A 13942-nucleotide genomic window follows, 5' to 3' on the forward strand; every position below is an offset into this window, starting at 1 on the left:
TTTTTTTTAATTTTTTTTTTTGTTGCTTAGATGTGTGGACGAGCTCACAGCCCACCTGGTGTTAAGTGGTTACTGGAGCCCATAGATATCTACAACGTAAATGCGCCACCCACCTTGAGATAAGTTCTAAGGTCTCAAGTATAGTTACAACGGTTGCTCCACCCTTCAAACCGAAACGCATTACTGCTTCACGGCAGAAATAAACGGGGCGGTGGTACCTACCCGCGCGGACTCACAAGAGGTCCTACCACCAGTAAAAATATGATTTAGCTTATATGTTTTCATAATTCCATTAATGTTTTATCTTACTAATTTAATTACCTAGTCAGGTCATAAGTTCTGTCACATGTTTAATGTAAAATAATTGAAACAAGTTTATTCATTATGTAACCATTCATATACCAAAATGAACTTAACAAAACATAGATTCTTATGACACTAAAGTTTATTCAAAATGACCTCCGTGATTTTGAATACAGGCCTTCAATCTGCGCGGCCAGTCGTCTATCGCAGCACGAACGAGGTCCATGTCAATATCGGCGGCTGCCTTAATCAAGGATGTCTTGAGTGACTCCCAAATTGGGATGAGGCTTTGAGGACGCCTTTTCCTCCAAGTGTTGCCATATCTTGTAATCTAACGGATTCAAATCTGGACTGGAGGAGGGCCAGTCTTGGTGCCGGATGAAGTTGATTGCACGCGCCGCCAGCCAGTCTTGTGTGCTCTTCGCTCTATGAGCTGGCGCCGAATCTTGTTGGAATACCCAGTGCCTGTTATTGAACATGGTATGAGAAACAGGTTCCACAAGGTTCGTCAGGACTGTATTTTGATACACAACTGCATTCGTTTTTACACCTTTCTCACAAAAATGTACCTCTGTTAAGCCCCAATAAGAAACTCCTAACCATACCATGAGCGAGGATGGAAAATGACCTCGTTGGACACGCGGAATACGGTTGCTCGCTTCTTCACTACTGTGTGCGTACACCTTATCATTTTGTTTGTTGTAGCTCTCTTCTACGGTAAAAATTTTTTCATCCGAAAAAAGAATTTCCCGATATTTTTTTCCCGCGTACCGCTTCAACAAAGCGCGGCAGAGATGCTCGTCTAATGGACCTGACACTGAAGAGATTCAGTGTCAGGTCCATTAGACGAGCATTCAAATCATGTCCTGTTTTTCTTCGATATGCCCGAAGCCCTAAGTCTTCATTTAACACCCTTTTCACCGTGGTTCTGCTTAACCCCATCTGAAGGGCCATCAGTTTCTGCTTACGTTTGGGATTTCTTTGAATTCGCGCCTTCACAGCTTTTATCACTGCTGGAGTCCTAACAGACCGAGGGCGACCACTTCTTGACCTGTCATCTACACTAGAGTCTTCATTGTATCGTTTGATGGTACGATAAACGAATCTTTTGGTTATGTTCAAATTTTTCAGTATGTTAAAAATTTGAATTGGCGCGTAACCGCAACGATGCAACGCAATAACTGCAACACGGTCTTCTTTAAGCGTCCACTCCATATTTAAAAATGAGTAAAATTCTAAAAGTATATGACGGCGTTAACGATATTTATGTTATACAGCACGTGCAATAGGAGTGACTCACACAAGCGAGGCGCGCCGGCCGTGTCGTTCTACTCGTAAACAACAGCTGCAACAGAAGTGACTCATAAGCCAGCTGCGCCGGCTAGTATAAAAAGGCGGAACGTGCCTTGAAATGAACATTCGTTCGACTGCGTTTGCCCGGTGCACTTACTATATCGTTGTTACGTTGTGTGATTCAGTGACTGTTGTACGTACTGGTTAAAGTTGGACAAGTGTTAAAGTGAATTGTCAAGTTAAAATATTGTTGATTAAATTAGAAATCAAAGGTGACTTCGTTTTACTTGGTGTTCAACAAAATAATATCTACCCTCAAGCCAACATCAGAAGTGGGATCAGAACTCTACTCTCACTGGCGTGACGTGTTTGAACATGTTCGAAGTACAGCAAAAAAAACATGATGCAGATTAGAATACTAGTAGTGGTACGCCACAAGAGCGTGAATGCATCATACGTAAGTCGTGTAATAACGTCTCTGTTACCTCGATGGAAGATCTGAGCCACGAAGAAATCGTCACATCTTACGTTCTGGCTCATGTTGCCCAGTTTGACTGTCGACTTCATCACATGGCATTTACTAACGGAAATACAACACGTAACAAGCTATTGCAAGAAATTAAGGCAAGTGCAAATCTCAAGTGAAACTTCGAGCGCAATAATGGATCTGTCATGACGAGTGGGTAGTTCCGACACGAATCGTTTTTAAGCCAATGACTACTGCTAGAGTTACATGGCACTAGTACAGTAAACCAGGACATGAGACTGTGAATTGTCGCTGAAATTTTAGAATCTACTCGATTCAATACCAATAACACTACACGTTCGATGACTTCGGGCTTCATCGAGCAAGCAAGCAAACAAGAAAGCAAGCAAGTTTCCGTGGGGAAGAAAAATTGACACATCTGAAGTCGTCGTGACCTGTAAGATAAGACGTCCGGTGCGTTCGTGTCTGGCGATGCGGCGGTGTTCGGGTTCCGCTGGCGGATGCAGGTTTTTCCGGTGAAGTGCGTGCTTGTGCGTGCTTGACATGTGTTCGCGGTTGGCTTCCTCAGTGTGGGAGTAACATCGTGTAAGAGAGGTCTTGTGAGTCTGCACAGGTAGCCGGAGGTGAGACTTCCGCGGTCGCGGCCCACCCAGTCCGCGAGAACCGGGCAGATCGCCTCGACGGTACGGAGGCCGGCTGACGGGTCCGCCAAACGACGAGACCACGCCTCCAGCACGGACTGCCGATATTGGAGCCCCCGCGCTACGGCTGCACTTGCGCTAGGGCGCGCCGCCTCGTAGGAGACTGTGAGGTGCTGTGGCAGGTCCAACCAGAGACGTCAACGTGTGTTCCAGAGCTTCAGTGTGTTACAGATAAGTGGTTTTGGCTCCCCCTTTATGTTCCATTCAGGGTCAGACTGTAGTCTTATAAAACAAAGCCATAGTAATTTATTCAATGGTAAGCGGTTTCATGAACAAGTCACCGTAGTCACCCTAGACACGTCCTTACGGATCCATCAGATCCAATAACTCTTGCATTAGATACCTTCAGCTCTAACACTAGGAGCAGGCTGAGGAACCCCAGTAATCGTACTCGTCGAACTCGACAAAGAGGTCGACGTGCATCCTAACCCATGCATCAGCCCACTGAGTTTCTCGCCGGATCTTCTCAGTGGGTCGCGATTCCGATCCGGTAGTAGATTCATTCGCGAAGCAATTGCTCTTGAGTTGTTAGGTCTCCTGCGGAGGCGCTCGGGCAGTTGTTAGCAAATCCCACCCCTCTTGGCTGAGCCTTTGCTCGCCCACCCGTCCTGGTGAAGCGGGAAAGGCCTCCGGGCCACCAGTAATCTTTCAATCATCTGCAGTTTTGGAAAACGATAGGTATAAGTTGAGATATGTAAATGGTTCTAGTGTACAAAGTTCCCCATGAAAACTTACGCGAAGTACCTCGAGGCCCGTCAGGCCTACTAGAAATTTCTGAAAATTATAGTGACGATGACGTGACGGCGTACACAGATGGGTTAATTAATCTTGTTCGTGAAACTGATCTTAATGATGACGACTCTATCACTGACAATAGAAGCGACATTTTTGTCCGCAAATAGCGATACAGCAAACATAGTCTGTGGGTAGTGATACAATGTCTGTAAGCTCAGGCACCTCAGGTGCAGGTGTTGGAAATGTAGAAAACGATGGTCGGTCTCGCACTATTTCTGAAGAAATTCCGTATAAATGTTCTGGTTTAAGAAATGTTTTAACAAACGCTACCGTACACGCAGATTAAAAAAAAAAAAAAAAGAGAATTGTATGTGGCTAGAGAGATGTTAATCCGGACTAGCAAAAAAAAAAGAGGAAAAAAAAAAAAAAAAGTGTGAAGTCATTGAAGGGTCTGTCCGGTCCAATGGCTTGGCTATAGGGATTTTCATCCAGATTAGCCACAACAATTAGCTACAGGGATTGCGATTCGGTCTAGCATTATCCGGTCCAGTTCGAAAAACTGAAGGGATAAAAATTCCGGTGTAAGTTAAAAGGGACATACTTACATACCTGAAGAGTTTTAAATGAACTGGCCCAGGTGTGTAAGCAGTCTGAAGGTTATTTATAGCCAGTATAGGATTTTCTGAAGAATTATGCGAACCGAACCGTACTAGATTGTTAATATCATAGACCACGTTTTAAGTTGCATCCGTTAATGTCAGGATGAACGAACACGTTTGTTGTTCACAGACATACCATAAGAATGCGCGCACGAGGACGAGCGCACGTCAGTATGGCCGTGACGGCGTTAACGATATTTATGTTATACAGCACGTGCAATAGGAGTGACTCACACAAGCGAGGCGCGCCGGCCGTGTCGTTCTACTCGTAAACAACAGCTGCAACAGAAGTGACTCATAAGCCAGCTGCGCCGGCTAGTATAAAAAGGCGGAACGTGCCTTGAAATGAACATTCGTTCGACTGCGTTTGCCCGGTGCACTTACTATATCGTTGTTACGTTGTGTGATTCAGTGACTGTTGTACGTACTGGTTAAAGTTGGACAAGTGTTAAAGTGAATTGTCAAGTTAAAATATTGTTGATTAAATTAGAAATCAAAGGTGACTTCGTTTTACTTGGTGTTCAACAAAATAATATCTACCCTCAAGCCAACATATACATTTTTATTTTCATGAACAATTCGAAATTCGAATTCAATAAACTTTTTTGTGGCCAGCATTCTAAAAGAAAAGTTTTTACTGTGTGACAATACTTATGACCTGACTAGGTATATTAAAATTTTTATGGGTGCATGATTGTTGTTCTTTGACGTAAAAACTACTAGAAGGATTTAGATGAAACTTTACAATGTATGTATGGAATAGCTTCTACCTCAGAATATCACTTAGGCTATAATATAGTACAATGAGCGTACGATAGGTGGCGCGTAGATCGTTTCAATAAATTCGTCTTTTTATTCAATTTGCAGTAGTCACAGCCGAACGTGACCTTAAATTGACTAATGAAACTTAGTAAGGATATCTATGTACCAATGTTACACTAAAACCTTTACGTTACGTTTATGAAGTCATTTTGTTCTGTTAAAAATGTGTTTTTTGTAATGACGTCATAGCATTCGAAGTCCGCAATTATAGCGGTACATTTTAAATGTCCGGAAACATACTTGGTAGCTTTAATTCAAAAACTGCGTAGTTTGCAGATGACTGTCATTAGTGTGCTTCTAGTGCGAGTTTGTTAACGTTCTCGATGGCGTAAAAGTTAACTCAAATTTGTTTTGAATTGAAACGTTTGCTTACGTTTGCTGCTAGGGGGCGCTGTTCTAAAAGCATGTTACAAATTTGAGTTAACTTTTACGCTATCGAGAACGTTAAAAAACTCGCACTAAGCACCAGAGATGGTAAAAGATGTTTCGACATTATAGGCATGAAGTAGGATATCAATAATTTCGAATTTTAATTAGTAGTGATATATATATTACGTAATACCTACACGATTTAAATATCAAAATACGTCTACAAACATCTTTGCGATTGTGACATATTTTGAGAAAAAAACATACACACAAATCCACACAGAGGCGAATTTTGCTAGAAGTAGATGTTATTTACGATTCTGATTTCGAGAAATAATTTCTGTGATACGTCGAAAAAAAAAGGACTCCGAAATTTAATATTTATAAAGTTTTTCTAACCTGAGATAACATTGTATACAATTAGAAATAATTGAATATTCAAGTTGTTCATTTGACATGAGCGGATGCACACGTTAAAATACATTTTATATTGTTTATGTATGCACATGTCACCCGGATATTCGTGATAGCCGTCTCAATTATATCACAATTCTAATTGCTGTTTTAAAGACTTAAATTTGTTTTTGTGGACTTTCATTGCTATAATATAACAATGAAAGTCCAATAAGTAGTATTTTCATTTAAGTCATTTCAATATAAAGTGTAACTTTGGTCGCAACTGCACATTTATTTAAATATTGGTGGGATAATGGCATAATTGTAGGAATACATTAATATTTCATTAAATAATTAGTATAAATAAATAAATAACTCAGTCTTTCAAATTACATATTTATATTCACATGTATAAGGTATATTTTTGCTATAAATAAAATACTATTTTACATTAATATGGACAGAAAAACACAATTTAAATCTATAAAAATCTTAAAACGTCTCTCCTGAACATTTTTAAAATTAGCACTTCGGCCCTTGTCTTACCGAAGGTGCGATATGTACATTAAAGCGAAATAGTACCTACTCATTCATCACGATATCTGAAACTGGCGGTAGGACCTCTTGTGAGTCCGCGCGGGCAGGTACCACCACCCCGCCTATTTCTGCCGTGAAGCAGTAATGCGTTTCGGTTTGAAGGGCGGGGCAGCCGTTGGCAACTATACTTGAGACCTTAGAACTTATATCTCAAGGTGGGTGGCGTATTTACGTCGTAGACGTCTATGGGCTCCAGTAATCACTTAATATCAGGTGGGCTGTGAGCTCGTCCACCCATCTAAGCAATAAAAAAAAAAATAAAAAAAACTATCCTTCCGACAGACTATAAATTTGACACGGGCTGTAAGAACGCATTTACGTGAATTCTATCCAGAATGGATATTTCATAAGCCATTGCATAATATTAACAGAAAACGTTGCCATGGTAACCGCTCCTACCAAACTTGCAGTTTATCGACTACAGACTCAGACAAGCAACTCTTTATTTCATAAAAATTCGGCGTTTCATTCTTTATGGACAACAAATTTAATGTTGAAAAAACCGCGGGACATTTATTTAAACTAATTTAAAAGCATCTAGTACCTTGCGGTTGTGGTTGTAAAAGATTGTTATGCGAAAATGAAATCGAATATTTGAAACAATACACATATTCAGTTTTTTTATGAGACTCCATGTCGTTTATCCCACAGAGTTGGATACTGGCATGGTTTTTGGTAATTGAACGATGTTTTATTGCGTATATAGATGATAATCCAATAATTGACGTGACTTTAAAAAAATGGGTATTTCAATTAACATTTCCAATTATAACACAAAGTAAATCAAATTCACTATTACATAATTATCTGCACTTAATAAGCACCTCCCGGAAGATTGTTCTTTGGATATATGAATTGAATTGATTTTAGTAAATTTTTTTTTGTAGTCACTGTCAAAATCACACATTGATATGCATGTTCTTTTGATACCAAGTTCCTATTTAAAAAATAAGTATTAGCGTTTAATACAAAGCCGGTATGAAACCGACTGCCTGTTACGAGATATAGGCTTAATGTACAATATACATATGTATATATCGTGTTGTCGACGATATTATAGCTAAAATTATTATGAAGCGATAAAACAGACTATTTCCTTATCGGAATGCCTGCTTCGACCTACGGGTCTAATCGATCTAGCGATACAATCATACCAATTTGTCAGATATCTTCGTTTGTACTTACATTTCGTTCGAACCGCTCTACCGAATTACCGAATGATCTACTGCAGAAAGAATAGAGTTCTAAACCATAATAACAAAAAAATAAATTGACGTAGCAATTGTTACTTATTTGGAGGTTGGCTTAAAGTAACCGGGTTTTGATATAAAGTATAATCTTATTAACTGACCTTTAGCCGAGTTCTCCAGGTTGATATTTTATGTTAAACTTTTTGATCACAATGAACCACACACACACACAACGCCGTAATTTACTTGTTCAGATATTGTTTCAAATATTAGCACGCGTTCATCAACGACGAGTTCTTGTTGAAGACTGACAGCGGGCAAGCGTGACGCGGAAAACAAGGCGCAGTAAAACCTTATAGCGTTTCAAATGAAAATCAACCAAAAACAGACAGATATAAAGACCATAATGGTTAGTTCACGATTTAGTAGGTTGTCGGTTTTTAATGCATTTTCCAGTTTTTGTGCACGGTTTGTATGCGTTCGATTAACTTTTAATGACCCATAGGTTCGGATATAGTCGAAAAAATCATTTTCTTCCGTGTTTATTATGATTAAAACCTTTTTAGGCTAATAAACAGTGATTTCTTACAATTAAGACCTGAGACAAATCAAATTAAGTTAATAAGAGTATGGACAGAAAATTATTGCCAAATTTAATTCAAGGTTCACCACAAGTATCATCTATATACATATAAATAAAAATGGAAAATAAATAAAATTGGAGTGTCTGTTTGTAATATTGAATTAACCGCTTTTTACTACATGCATATTATTATGAATATATACGGCACATACACCAAAATAACATTTTTTACTATTTTTGTCTGTCTGTCTGTCTGTCTGTTTATTCTGGCTAATCTCTGGAACGGCTGAACCGATTTTCACGAGACTTTCACTAATAGGTAGCTGATGATATAAGGAGTATCTTAGGCTACTTTTTAGACTAGCTTCGCCCCGCGGCGTCGCCCGCGGCACGAGAATAACCGCGGGTAACATTCCGGGACTCGGCTATCAAAATTAAAAATTAATGTTTCCGAAGCGAAGCGAGGGCGGGTCGCTAGTTTGATAATAATATTACTATGCTCTGAAAACGGCGGCTATAGCTGATGATAAAAGTATAATTTTCATTATCTATTCAAAATATTTCCAGTGGAATATGTAGCGGAACACTTAGCGATTTAAAGTCTTTCCCAAAATATCGCCACATACTTCATGTTTGAACATGTCGTACCTTCCACTACACAAAGCGGGAGATGGTTTAGCAAAAATAGTGATTTTCTCTTAGAATCACAATAACTGTGATTGCCACAGGAAAACTATGGGGAGTAATGGGTTATTGGTTGAAAAATAATTTAATTAGAAAGAGTACAAACTTATTTAATCTTTCCTATTTTACAGCAAGAACACTCAATTACAATTCCTATTATAAAGTGCTGCCACCTAGTGTCTATATATAGAGTTAAATTTGCTTTTCATATTTCGAATAGGGAAGAGGAATGCTTTGAAGGCAATCCTTCGAGATCATCCACCATGATCGCCATTTTACTTTCCGCTACCAGAGTCGAGTCATCCATCGTATCTGAAAACAATGCGCTCATTCATAGTTCATTTCCAGAGTTTTTTTTGCCACATACCATCCGGCTCTCAAATTAACTCACCCCACCACGGCACTTCTTAAGCGCTATGACCTGTTATTCTTGAAACGTGATTTGCAAAGAGTCGACTGGTAGCTCACCTGTGCTCCTGGCTTTGTTGATGTGCATAAAAGTGAATGATAACTTGATAAATTGAATATTAACTTATCATTCACTTTCATGGTACAATAAAGTTAAATAAAAAGAGATGTTTAATTATTTTAACGGATAATTCTTGATATACTGCTCGTTAACACACTGATGCAGAGACGGTAATATTTTATTGGAGTAATTTGATCGATTGATATTTCATTGGACTAAATCTGTTTGAATAAGGTTTTATTTGTAGAAAATGGGTATGTATCTTAAACTTGTCTGTATTGCACGCAAAACCCTTAATACTTTTTTATTTTTATTTTTTATTGCTTAGATGGGTGGACTATCTCACAGCCCACCTGGTGTTAAGTGGTTACTGCGCCTCTGGTAAATGCGCCATCCACCTTGAGATATAAATTGTAAGGTCTCAGTACAGTTACAACGGCTGCCCCACCCTTCAAGCCGAAACGCATTACTGCTTCACGGCGGAAATAGGCGGGGTGGTGGTACCTACCCGTGCGGACTCCCAAGAGGTTCTACCACCCGTCATTACGCAAATTATAATTTTGCGGGTTTGATTTTTATTACACGATGTTATTCCTTCACCGTGGAAGTCAATCGTGAACATTTGTTGAGTACGTATTTCATTAGAAAAATTGGTGCCCGCCTGGGATTTTAACACCGGTGCATCGCTCAACACGAATTCACCGGACGTCTTATCCACGACGACTTCAAAATGCTCTACGCGATTGAATGCTGTACTTAATTCCATCTCGTTAGAAGTCAACTGCACTTTTTGCATATACAGCTCCAACTTTGAACTCTGCACCATTCACAAGAATCATATTTACCAATCGAGGATCTAGGAAAGAGAATGAAGTCATAAGCAACTAATTGTGCAGGGGATTAAATCTGAATGAGACGACCCCCCAATCCTCTCCCTCGGTATATAGGTCAGTGTGACGTATCTTATGACGTCACAACGCTTCCCAGGTGAATGATGACTGGGTCGATCCCGAGGGACGACCTAAACGTTATTTCATGATTTTTCGTCGTACGTCGTGTATTGAAAAAGTTGTGATTGAAACATTCCCGAGTGCTTGTTACGGGCGGAAAATTAATATTTTTACAGCCGGATTCTTGTAGTTCTTCTTTCCAAGTATGTGACTCTTGAGTAATTTTTGCTACTGTCACGTTATTGCCAAACTGTAGTTAAAGGAATGTTTGAATTAATATGTTTTTTTAATATTTTTTTATTGCTTAGTTGGGTGGACGAGCTCACAGCCCACCTGGTGTTAAGTGGTTACTGGAGCCCATAGACATCTACAACGTAAATGCGCTACCTACCTTGAATTATAAGTTCTAAGGTCTTAGTACAGTTATAACGGCTGCCCCGCCCTTCAAACCGAAACGCATTACTGCTTCGCGGCAGAAATAGGCAGGGCGGTGGTACCTACCTGTGCGGACTCACAAGAGGTCCAACCACCAGTAATTACGCAAATTATAATTTTGCGGGTTTGATTTTTATTATACGATGTTATTCCTTAACCGTGGAAATCCATCGTGAACATTTGTCATGTACGTATTTCATTAGAAAAATTGGTACCCGCCTGGGATTCGAACACCGGTGCATCGCTCAACACGAATGCATCGGACGTCTTATCCATAATACGACGACTTCTAAGTTAGGTCATACGTGCGTAAACCACGTGTCGTGTAGAATTAAAGCATTTACAAATAACGCAGGCTCTATTGTGTTGTTCTACTCGTAGATTGGTAGATGATCTCACGGCTAACCCGAAGTTAAGTGGTTACGAACCGGCACGATTATTGTTTTTAGCAGAGTTGTTTTTTCTTTTGTTTAAATGTGAATACAACTTCTTGTACGAATTCTTGTTTAGTTTTTGTCTTTTATTTGGAATCTCTAATTTCCAATTTTAGATCAATATTATCACTTAAAAAAAAAACATATTCATTAATGTATAATATATCAATGCAGAGTCAAACAAAATAATTTGTACACTTAATACACAATAATATATACACTACTGATAGAAAAAACACATAAAAAATTATGGTTGTCCACCTTAAAACGATATTTCCGGACAGTTGAGCGAAAATGAGATCAAAATTACATAAATGGATGGGTGGACTAGCTCACAGCCTACCTGGTGTTAAGTGGTTACTGGAGCCTATAGACATCTACAACGTAAACGCGCCACCCACCTTCTAAGGTCTCAGTATAGTTACAACGGCTACCGCGCCCTTCAAACCGAAACGCATTACTGCTTGACGGCAAAAATAGGCAGGGTACCTACCCGCGCGGACTCACAAGAGGTCTTACCACCAGTAAAAATGTCCCACTAGAGTCAAATTCGTAGCTGTGTATAACGCAAAGCTAAAACCTTTTTATTTACAATCTCCCCAAGATAATGGCGTATTACGAAACAATAGAAGGTGTTAAAACTGAATGATAAAAGGTGACGCGCTATTTGACCGATAACAGAGATTACAAAAGCGACTTCATTATTTATGTAGTCGATATTTATAATTTTGCATATCTTTTTCATAATAATGAAAAAGATACCTACTTATTTCTTTATATTTACGAGAATGGACGTACTTTTCATTGGTTAATATAAAGCACTTTCAAAGTATGATAGTGCTTTAATTTTGACTGACTCGATGGTGCAGTAATTAACCCCTGACTATTACACCGAGGGTCGTGGGTTCGATTTCCACATCGAGCAAACATTGTGTGATGAACATTTTTTTTGTCTAGGTGTTTATTATGTATATATGTATATGTTGAAACGTATTTCAGTATGTTTGTCAGTCTCTAGTACCCATAACACAGGGAATCCTATAAAAGAGCTGGATAACTGTGCGTGATTTATTATTATTACATGTCATCGCGGATCCTCCCGATCCACTAATGGTGCTTTAAGGTGTCTCAAGCACCGGTCATCGTTTTCGTCGAATCCGTCGCTTGCGACGAAGGGCTCCACGAGTAAATTAACCCTCAGACACAGCCCACTGAATTTCTCGTCGGATCTTCTCAGTGGGTCGCGTTTCCGATCCGGTGATAGATTCTTCGAAGCACGGCTCTTACTAGGGTTCGTGTTAGCAACGTCGTCAGGTTGGACCCCCTTGAGCTCACCTACACGTCAAGGAGAAGCTGATATAGCCTCTCAAGGCTATCAGCATAGGTAGGAGAAAAAAAAAGATAACTTTTTATCATCTCGACTACATTCAGCTATGCCAAAAGTTCCTTCATTTCTTGATTTTTTCTGTATACATCTTTCATCGTATCCTATAATCGGTTCCAGAATCCTTCACCAAATATTACGCCCCATCACTAAGAGGTCAATCAACTATACAAATATTCAAGCTTCGCACTGAAACAAAATAATAGTTTTCATAACAGCTTTGAAGACCTTAACGTTTAAGCTAAGAACTAGAAACTGGTGGTAGGACATCATCTGAGTCCGCATGGCTACTTACCACCACCTTGCCCATTTCTACCGCGACGCAGTAATGCGTTCCGGCTTGAAGGATGGTGTTGTCGTTGTACTTGTATATAATTGACTTAGTACCCTTATCACAAGGTGGATGGCGCATTTACGTTGTTGATGTCTATGGGCTCCGGTAACCACTTAACACCAGACAAGCCCTCTAAGCCATAAAAAAGGGGACTTCGATGTTGAAATAAACCGAGAAAAGACTTAACATGTATTATATCTCCTCATGATTACTGATAAGAATTATTTGATGTTTGAGTATTTAATGCATGTCAAATAGCTGTTCTCTATTACATTGTATTTTGTGTATATATTTATAAGCACTTGTCTCTTGTTGCTTTGTTTATGTTTGTTTCATTGTGCAATTTTGTACAATTGTTTTACTGTTGGTCTTTACCGAGGAATGCCGGTGTATGAGTTAGGCACGCCTTTTGTACATGTAGTTATGAAGCACACTTTCTTTCTGTTTCCATACCTTTTTTTGTGATTTATTTCTGTATACAATACAAAATATTATCATGTTCAGCTTAAAGACGTTCTCAGCTGGATATAAGACACACCCCACCCCCCAAGGTTCACCATAGTGACTGGTTCTGCGCAGTCCGCATACAGGGGATTTCCGCGACCTGCAACTGGTCTCCATATATCGAAATCATATACATGTCATACACCATCAGTGGAAATAACTGCGATATATTAGATTTGAAACGTCAGGTTAATTACCTGGGTGGAATCGGAGGTGGCGTTGCGATCGTAATTGTTTATGGCTAGACTTGTTATTGACTCGTTCAATAGACAATGACGTATGGCAAGTGTCAGTGAATCTGTGGATGACGTGTGACATTTGAAGAGTTAATCTATGAGGGTAGGATGCACGCACGCCTTGCGATCGCACGCATTTCTGAGATCACCGCGTTTCTAGGCTGCTATTATTTAATTGTGTTCTTATTTAGAGTCTAACCTACAAATGACTGACCACGAGGACACAGGTGATGATCGGGAAGAGCTTAACCCGACATAAATAATATATTCAACAATTAACCTATAAGTAGATGCAGAACACTTTATTCGTAACTGGCTTCACGTAATAAATAAATTCACACAAGAGAGAACGATGTTTAGGTGACTATGAGTATATA

General features: G+C 39.4%; 1 protein-coding gene and 1 long non-coding RNA gene across 5 annotated transcripts in view; one reads left to right on the forward strand and one right to left on the reverse strand.

Annotated features, from left to right (window-relative positions):
- Gdap2 (ganglioside induced differentiation associated protein 2) overlaps window positions 1-13942 on the reverse strand; it is a 117846-nt gene that overhangs the window by 98845 nt on the left and 5059 nt on the right. Inside the window, exon 1 of one of the 4 annotated variants that reach the window (XM_089729661.1) lies at window positions 7714-7874. The exons of 2 other annotated variants lie outside the window; for them this stretch is intronic. The gene's annotated coding sequence lies outside the window, so the exon portion shown is untranslated. Of the gene's footprint in view, window positions 1-7713; window positions 7875-13942 lie in introns of those variants that run through there. One more of the 4 variants, XM_089729663.1, reaches the window with a different exon arrangement.
- On the forward strand, window positions 1562-3884 carry LOC149502290 (uncharacterized). Its single transcript, XR_016323513.1, has 2 exons — window positions 1562-2603; window positions 2697-3884. It is a non-coding gene; the product is annotated as an uncharacterized LOC149502290 (long non-coding RNA).

The sequence above is a fragment of the Bombyx mandarina genome, chromosome 09 (assembly GCF_030267445.1).
Source record: "Bombyx mandarina strain Sakado chromosome 09, ASM3026744v2".
Lineage (NCBI taxonomy): Eukaryota > Metazoa > Arthropoda > Insecta > Lepidoptera > Bombycidae > Bombyx > Bombyx mandarina.